The sequence below is a fragment of the Phoxinus phoxinus genome (assembly GCF_949152265.1).
Source record: "Phoxinus phoxinus genome assembly, chromosome: 17".
NCBI classification, from domain to species: domain Eukaryota; kingdom Metazoa; phylum Chordata; class Actinopteri; order Cypriniformes; family Leuciscidae; genus Phoxinus; species Phoxinus phoxinus.
Window position 1 is genome coordinate 1276561 of NC_136892.1, and position 9317 is coordinate 1285877.

At 40.7% G+C, this 9317-nt stretch overlaps 1 protein-coding gene across 12 annotated transcripts in view; it reads right to left on the reverse strand.

Annotated features, from left to right (window-relative positions):
- Positions 1–7313, reverse strand: part of jade2 (jade family PHD finger 2) — an 87209-nt gene extending 79896 nt beyond the window's left edge. For 3 of the 12 annotated variants that reach the window (XM_079584997.1, XM_079584996.1, XM_079584992.1), the window contains exon 1: positions 6382–7308. The gene's annotated coding sequence lies outside the window, so the exon portion shown is untranslated. Of the gene's footprint in view, positions 1–6381 lie in introns of all 12 variants that reach the window. The other 9 variants (XR_013794469.1, XM_079584994.1, XR_013794471.1 and 6 more) reach the window with 7 other exon arrangements.
- Between the last annotated feature and the right edge of the window lie 2004 nt (positions 7314–9317).

The following is a 9317-nucleotide window of genomic DNA, read 5'->3' on the forward strand; positions in this document are numbered from 1 at the left end:
CCTTGTTGTACAGCCTACCAAAGTTAATGAAAATTTTATGATAATAATAATAATATTCAGGTTGAACCGGCAAAAGTGTGAGTTCAGTGCCGTTCGCGAGTGTCACGAGTTACCACAGCAACACTAACGAAAGAGGATTTATGCTCATCAGTTGGTAACTCAACCTCACAGTGAAAGTCGTGCACAATTAATTCCATATTGCAACTTATTTATTGTTTGTTGAATATTTGTTCGTTTTTAGTTGTCTATGGACCTAATAATTACTACTGTTGAAATTTTATTGAAAAAAAGCACCGTCTTTAATAATATATAGCTATCATTTTTTTTTAACTGTGGCTCTTTTGGTAAAATGCATTAACCAAAAATGAAAAAAATGGCTCTTTGGTCAAAAAAGGTTCCCGACTCCTGGGCTACATCAATATCAACCGCTCACTCTCCGACTTTAACACCGTGTCCTAACCAGACGCGATGCTTTAAGATCCAGCGACAAATAATGTCTGTCCACACTAGACGCGACTGCGAGATGCGTAAAAATCAATCAAAACCCACAGCCAATCAGAACAGCGTGTGGGCGGAGTCTCACGGCGAGTGCACAGCCAATCAGAACAGTGTGTGGGCGGAGTCTCGCGGTGAGTGCACAGCCAATCAGAACAGCGTGTGGGCGGAGTCTCACGGCGAGTGCACAGCCAATCAGAACAGTGTGTGGGCGGAGTCTCGCGGTGAGTGCACAGCCAATCAGAACAGCGTGTGGGCGGAGTCTCACGGCGAGTGCACAGCCAATCAGAACAGTGTGTGGGCGGAGTCTCACGGCGAGTGCACAGCCAATCAGAACAGTGTGTGGGCGGAGTCTCGCGGTGAGTGCACAGCCAATCAGAACAGTGTGTGGGCGGAGTCTCACGGCGAGTGCACAGCCAATCAGAACAGTGTGTGGGCGGAGTCTCACGGCGAGTGCACAGCCAATCAGAACAGTGTGTGGGCGGAGTCTCACAGCAAGTGCACAGCACCAGAGAGTAATCCTGACGGCACTCACAAGAAAATGGATAAGTACATAATCAAATTCACAAATATTACACCATTTAAACATTATTCAAACACATAGGCCACTGAGTTACTAAATCTGTCAAATACACTTGTTTGTTCAGTTTGAACGTTCTTGTTTCCATTTGTTTAATTTCAAGATCTGAGGTGAATTATCCACTGTTGCTTTTACAGCTACAAAGCTGGAGCACTAATGATATTCAGTCACATGACACGCTTTTAACATTAAATAAAGCACATAAACAGCGCCTGAGATTATCAGTGCCACACTTTGTGTTTGTTGTTCCAGCGCGACGTCGCAGAAAAATAGAAACCGTTTCTAAAGTAGAATCGCCGCTGTCGCGGCTGGTTAGGACAAAAACTCTCATTAACATGGAAAAGACACATTTATCGCGTGTCGCGGCGTCACGTCGCGTGTTAGGACACAGTCTAAGTCTGTCCCATGACCAAAAAAAATTATAGATGTGGGAAGCATTGTGGTAAAAAGAGCAGAAAAGGGTAATGATAAGCTTAACCTATTATTATTTAATTTTTTTTATCACTGCAAATAAATTGATCAACATTTAACATTGGTTAACTTTGGTTCAACTTCGCATTTCTCGACATTAACTCTTGTTTGCTTCTCCGGACAAGTGTTGTTGTTGTTGTTGTTTTTTGAAGGGACAAGAGAAAGAGAATGTTACTTGCCTGGCCGGACAAGTAACTTAAAAATAAAACGCGAGAATGATTCTGATTTTATAAGCTACATTCAGTGTAAAGAGTGATTGATGAGCGCAACAACACACTAGAATCTCACAGAACATATGATATAGCCTAGTTATAACAAAACACAACCAAGGGAGCCGTTTTGCTGAATATTATTACGAATAAGTAGCCTATTTTATTATCATAAACAAGTAGCCTATTTAATATTAAGTTTTTATTAATGGTCACTAATTTTAAATCCTGATCCCTAACCCCACCCTTAAACCTACCCATCTCCACCCCCTGATCCCTAACCCCACCCTTAAACCTAGGGCTGGGCGATATGGCCAAAAAAAATATCACGATATTTTTTTTTATATCAGTCGATATCGATAATTATCAATAAATGTCAAATCTTTAAGTTTAAAGACAGATTTTTACTCCTAAGTGAAAGCTGTATAAACCAGAGCGTTGTGTTTTTAAACTACTCTTTATTGTCAGAACATATCATGACAAACACAAATCCGAGGTAGAACATTCAAACATTTGTCATTTTTCCTTAACAAAATAAATATCTTTATTTCAGTAATATTAGCTTGAGTTAGAATGCAGATTTAACTATATACAATTTATGTTCATTAACAAAAACAGTAAGTTAACATCTGTTAAAAAAAAGTAACAACATTATTTTTATTTGGTAAAATGTAATATTCTTTAGTTTTATTTAAATTAACCATTGGTCATCCAGCATCATGCATTTAGATCATGATAACCACAGATAAAATGTAACTTTATGGTTCTATGGTATTTATGAAAACCAGTAGCCTAAATACATTATTAAAAACTGTAATTATATTCCATTAGTCCTTTAATACATTGTCTACATTAATAATATTATACAATTCAATATATATATATATATATATATATATATATATATATATATATCCCACATTTCATGGTGCAGTTAATATTATTAGGCTAACGTTACAGTAACGTTAAATCCGTGGTAAATGATGGGAACGTGTAGACGGAGAAGCTTCTGACTGTATCGTTGCGCACAGTGTTTCTGCTGTTTGTTAGCGCTGTTTTATCTATCTGCCTTTAAACTGGTTTAAATCACTGAGACATTTGTGTTCTTCACTGAATTCAAGCGCTCTCACTGGATCTAGTGACCGAGACCGATCAGAGTAAACGCGTCTGCTCGAGTGAGCTCGCGCTGCCGTTTGGACTTTGAGCCGAGCGGATAAACGGTCCGTGTGGCGCGCGCGGTTCAAATGAGATTCGTTCCGCTTTTGGCGCAAAAACATTATCGAACATTTATCGAACTCTTGATATCGTTTTATCGAGAAAAATTATATCGCGATAATTATCGTTATCGTTTTATCGCCCAGCCCTACTTAAACCTACCCATCTCCACCCCCTGATCCCTAACCCCACCCCTAAACCTAGCCATCTCCACCCCCTGATCCCTAACCCCACCCTTAAACCTACCCATCTCCACCCCCTGATCCCTAACACCACCGCTAAACCTACCCATCTCCACCCCCTGATCCCTAACCCCACCCTTAAACCTACCCATCTCCACCCCCTGATCCCTAACCCCACCCCTAAACCTAGCCATCTCCACCCCCTGATCCCTAACCCCACCCCTAAACCTAGCCATCTCCACCCCCTGATCCCTAACCCCACCCTTAAACCTACCCATCTCCACCCCCTGATCCCTAACCCCACCCTTAAACCTACCCATCTCCACCCCCTGATCCCTAACCCCACCCTTAAACCTACCCATCTCCACCCCCTGATCCCTAACCCCACCCTTAAACCTACCCATCTCCACCCCCTGATCCCTAACCCCACCCTTAAACCTACCCATCTCCACCCCCTGATCCCTAACCCCACCCTTAAACCTACCAATCTCCACCCCCTGATCCCTAACCCCACCCTTAAACCTACCCATCTCCACCCCCTGATCCCTAACCCCACCCCTAAACCTACCCATCTCCACCCCCTGATCCCTAACCCCACCCCTAAACCTAGCCATCTCCACCCCCTGATCCCTAACCCCACCCCTAAACCTACCCATCTCCACCCCCTGATCCCTAACCCCACCCCTAAACCTAGCCATCTCCACCCCCTGATCCCTAACCCCACCCTTAAACCTACCCATCTCCACCCCCTGATCCCTAACCCCACCCTTAAACCTACCCATCTCCACCCCCTGATCCCTAACCCCACCCTTAAACCTACCCATCTCCACCCCCTGATCCCTAACCCCACCCTTAAACCTACCCATCTCCACCCCCTGATCCCTAACACCACCGCTAAACCTACCCATCTCTACCCCCTGATCCCTAACCCCACCCCTAAACCTACCCATCTCCACCCCCTGATCCCTAACCCCACCCTTAAACCTACCCATCTCCACCCCCTGATCCCTAACACCACCGCTAAACCTACCCATCTCCACCCCCTGATCCCTAACACCACCGCTAAACCTACCCATCTCTACCCCCTGATCCCTAACCCCACCCCTAAACCTACCCATCTCCACCCCCTGATCCCTAACACCACCGCTAAACCTACCCATCTCCACCCCCTGATCCCTAACCCCACCCCTAAACCTAGCCATCTCCACCCCCTGATCCCTAACCCCACCCTTAAACCTACCCATCTCCACCCCCTGATCCCTAACACCACCGCTAAACCTACCCATCTCCGCCCCCTGATCCCTAACCCCACCCCTAAACCTAGCCATCTCCACCCCCTGATCCCTAACCCCACCCCTAAACCTAGCCATCTCCACCCCTTAGATCTGGACCCAACTCCGCCCCCTGGATCTCGTGTACTGCAGTGAGGTGCTACTGCAAAAAGCACCAAATAAAATCACTCGTGCCAGACGCTCATTTCGCCTCATTCGCGCGAACTGTACGAACTGGACCTCTAGATCCGCGTAAAAGCGTCTTTACATTGACTTAACATAGAAATCACTCGCGCCAGGCCGTTTGGTGTGAACGCAGCATGATACATTCCTGCTGTTAAAGTGAATCGAAACACATTTTTGTACAAAGATCGATTTATATTTCATTTCTACAGGGAACACTGTAGTGTTATTTTACATTTAGGCCTAATTATTACATCTGTGACCTTACTCCATTTGTAAATGTGTATATCTATTCATCTTAAACCCCCCTCATAATATATAGGCTAGCCTATATTATTTTTTTATATTACTTGAATTTTTATTTATTTAGTATCATTTAATTTAATCATTTAGTTTCATTAAAAAAGTCCAATATTAAAGGAGAACTCCGGTCAATTTTAACATTGAGCTCAATTTTTAGTAAATTTGGAGTGCTGTCAATACAGAGAACAACGACAAAAATCGGTGTTGCCTACACCGTGTTATCCTATTTTTAAAATGTGCACCCTATTGACTTCAATGGGGCAAGTTTTAAACCTGCTTTTATCCTCTTAACATCCTTGATGTGTCATTACAAGTGCCCAGCCATGTTGAGTGATTCCTTCAGAGTGCCCCATTGAAGTCAATAGGGTGCACATTTTAAAAATAGGATAACACGGTGTAGGCAACACCGATTTTTGTCGTTGTTCTCTGTATTGACAGCACTCCAAATTTACTAAAAATTGAGCTCAATGTTAAAATTGACCGGAGTTCTCCTTTAATACAATTATACTAAATTAAACTCATTTAAAATAATAAATCATTAAAAAATATCCAGAATTTACAGTTTCAGCCCAGAATTTACATTTCTGCGCATCTCTAATTTGATGTTGTAGAATAAACGTGAAAAATCTTGAGCTAATGTTCAATACAAACCTAATTTCACACATTTAACCAAAAACCCATTCAAAAAACCCATTGAACCGGAACTGTAAAAATGCTAACTTTTTTCTAAGTATAATTCAAAATAAGGCCTAGCTCATATAGCACCATCAACATACATTTAAAACAAATATATTGATGCACGGGAAAAAATATTTATAATAAATGCCACAATATTCCATAAAAATAAGAACAGACAATTTTGATTTCATGGTGACTTTTTTTTTTTTTTTTTCACTGTAGGCAATTTAAATGGAAAACTAGACAAAAAACTATCGAGTACCGATATTGTTAAGATAAAATAATGAGGTATAAAATATGAAACGCGTTTTCCCGCTGCTCACCCGCAGCCACGCCCCCTCCGCACACGTCACGAGCAGCAGACTGAAGGGGGCGTGGCCGATGACCCGCAGGGCTTGTTAGTGTGAATCTCTCTCTTCGCAGAAGCATGCTAGGCCATCCAGCGTTTATAACTTAACGACACCAAAACAACCACTCATTTCTTCTCAAACAGATATGCTGCACTTTCAAATAACTTTAGAATAACCAGTTGTAGTCAGCTGAGTAAAAGCTCTACCTCCCTGTAAAAAAAAACTCAAGACTATTATTGCACGGAAGAGTTTATCAATAATGACAGACAGGTCGAAAACAGACACATTAATAAAGCATATCGCCTCAGTTCGCGAGGATGTGCGTCTCGATCTCGGAATGAGGCTGCAGAATTCAGGCAAACTTAAATCTCGTGTAACGTTGACACAAACGCCCATCCTGAAACTGCGTGATGCCAGAGAAGATGGCACATTCTTTCGCTTTACCTTATTCGCGGTCGCACAGGAGGGCGTGATGTCCTCGATGCTCGGAGATCAGCGGATCATGATGATCCGAGGCCGGGCACATGTATGTCTCTCAGCATCCGTGTGACAGATGATTTCCCCTCCACAGCCCGAGTAAAAGTTACAGTCGGCGGGTGTAATCCACATTAAATGGCGTCCTGCGCCGCGGTCCGTCGAGTTGCTGAAATCGCAGTTTCCACACTTATTAAAGCAACGTTCATCAGTTCGTCATCCATAAAATTGTTTCTGAGGAAAGCGTTTCCTCACATCCCTGCAAAGTGAAGCGCACTAACTGCTCCAGTGACGCGACAAGCCATCGAGTTTAACGTCTCAATCGCGTCTAAATGTCGTTTCCGTCCGATGAGGCGTTTTACATTCTGCTTTTGTTTGTTTGTTTGTTTGTTTCCGCGTAAACAAGACCGAGCGAGGTGCGCGATCGCAACATTAAGCTCACACTTATAACTCTTTTGGCGCCATATTAATGACGTACCAAAAATTTCCGTTACAAGCGCGCGGATAAAACCCTGTCGAGGCTCGTGCGCGTGAAGGAAAACACCGCGAAAGCTCTCGGCGTTGTTTACCTGTCAAGTTTTATAATGTCCATCAGGAGCCAGCGAGCGTGAAGAAGAAAGTCCGCGGCGGCTCTCCTCCTCACATGAGTGAAGAACGGGGCGGTGCGCTCAAATAACCGACCATTTTACACGGAGTCCGATGGGGGGAGCCATGAACAAACACGAAAGAGGAAATGCCGCTTGACACAACAAACATGACATCTTCGGCTCCTCTGGGAAGAGCTTCTGCTCCCGACGAGAGCGCAACTGTGCTTGGGATCAGATCAGTGGAGTTTGACATGAAGTCTCTTCTAACGAGGAACATTGAAGTCACGTCGTCATGTCATAACACAGTATAATAAATCAGCACTGAGCCACACACACACACACACACACACACATTCAGAAATAATAATGGGATGAATAGGGGTAAAAAAAAACGAATAGATGTCACCATTCTTATCCAGATGATTGATTGCATTAAGATTACATAATAAAAAAATGTTTTGTATTACAAGTTTTCTGAAATGTTAGATTAAAATATGCAAATGAGGTATGATCTAATTAAATATGCACTAATTTGCATACATTTCTAGAACAAAAATATAAACATAGGATAAAGCCAGTTTAAAAAGTTTCCCTTTTTTATTTTTTGACATTTTTTACTGAGGGGATTTTGGATTTCTGTTTTTATTAATAAATCGGAAAGTAGGAAGTAAATGTTTGACATTAAAGTCTCTTCTAATGAGGGAACATTAAAGTCAGGTCATCATGTCACTCGGTTATAACACAGTATAGTCTATAAATGACTGAGCCACACACACACATGACAGCCACACACACACACACACACACACACATGACAGCCACACACACACACACACACACACATTCAAAAATAATAATAGGGTGAACAGGGTAAATAAAAACTAATAGATGTCACTATTCTTATCCAGATGATTGATTACATTAAGATTAAATTTTTTGTGTGTGTGTATTACAAGCTTTCTGAAATGTTATGTTGAAATATGCAAATGAGTTAGTATCTAATTAAATATGCACTAATTTGCATACATATACTAGAACAAAAATCTGAACATAGGATAAAGCCAGTGTAAAAATCCTGTTTCCTTTTTTGTTGTTGACATTTTTTACTGAGATGATTTTGGATTTCTGTTTTTATTAATGAATAAATCGGAAAATAGGAAGTAAATGTTTGACATTAAAGTCTCTTCTAATGAGGGAACATTAAAGTCAGGTCATCATGTCACTCGTTATAACACAGTAATGTCTATAAATGACAGCCACACACACACACACACACACACACACACACACACACACATTAAAAATAAAAGGAAAGAGAACCTTCAACACTCCTGGTGAAGAGGGTAATAGATTTCACAATATTTCCAAAATTGCAAAAAAAAATATATTACAAGTTTTCTGAAATATGTTCAAATATGCAAATGAGGCATTATCTAATTTAATATCCGCTCATTTGCATACATTTCTAGAACAAAAATCTGAACATTGGATAAAGCCATGTTTAAAATTCCTGTTTCATTTTTATTTATATTAGACTCAAAGGATTTTTTACAGAGGGAATTTTGGATTTTTCTTTTTATCAATAAATAAATCTGAAAATACTGTCAACAGCCAGAAAAAGTATGTTTGACATTAAAGTCTCTTCTAATGAGGAAACATTAAAGTCACGTCATTCGGCTATAACACAGTAGTGTATAAATGAGCAAGACTGAGCCACACACACACACGCACACACACACACACACACACACACACACACACACACACACACACACACCTTTCAGAGAAGAGAACCGATGATTGATTACTTTAATAATTGCAAAAAAAAATTACAAGTTTTCTAAAATGTTTAAATATGCAAATGAGGCATTATCTAATTAAATATCCGCTCATTTGCATACATTTCTAGAACACAAATCTGAACATTGGATATATCCAGGTTCAAAATTCCTGTTTAATTTTAATTTTTACAGAGGGGATTTGGGATTTCTCTTTTCATCACTTTTATCACACAACCAAAAAAAAAAAACATTTTCAAATTTTTTTTAGGAATTAAATTTTGTATAAAATCATGCAAATTATATATGAACAAATCTCTGTGTAAAAACCTTCAGAATATAGATATAGAATAAAACTGTAAGGTTTGGTTTGGTGTATGAAATACAGACGCAGATCAAGTGCTATAAAACCTAAAAGTGTATTCTGGACGTTTTCTTTCCAATAGTCTGAAAAAAAAAACACTTTATGAAAACCAAAAATCTCAAAATCGGACAGATGCACAGATTTTTTCTCGCCTGAAAATAACTATTTTTTTGTCTT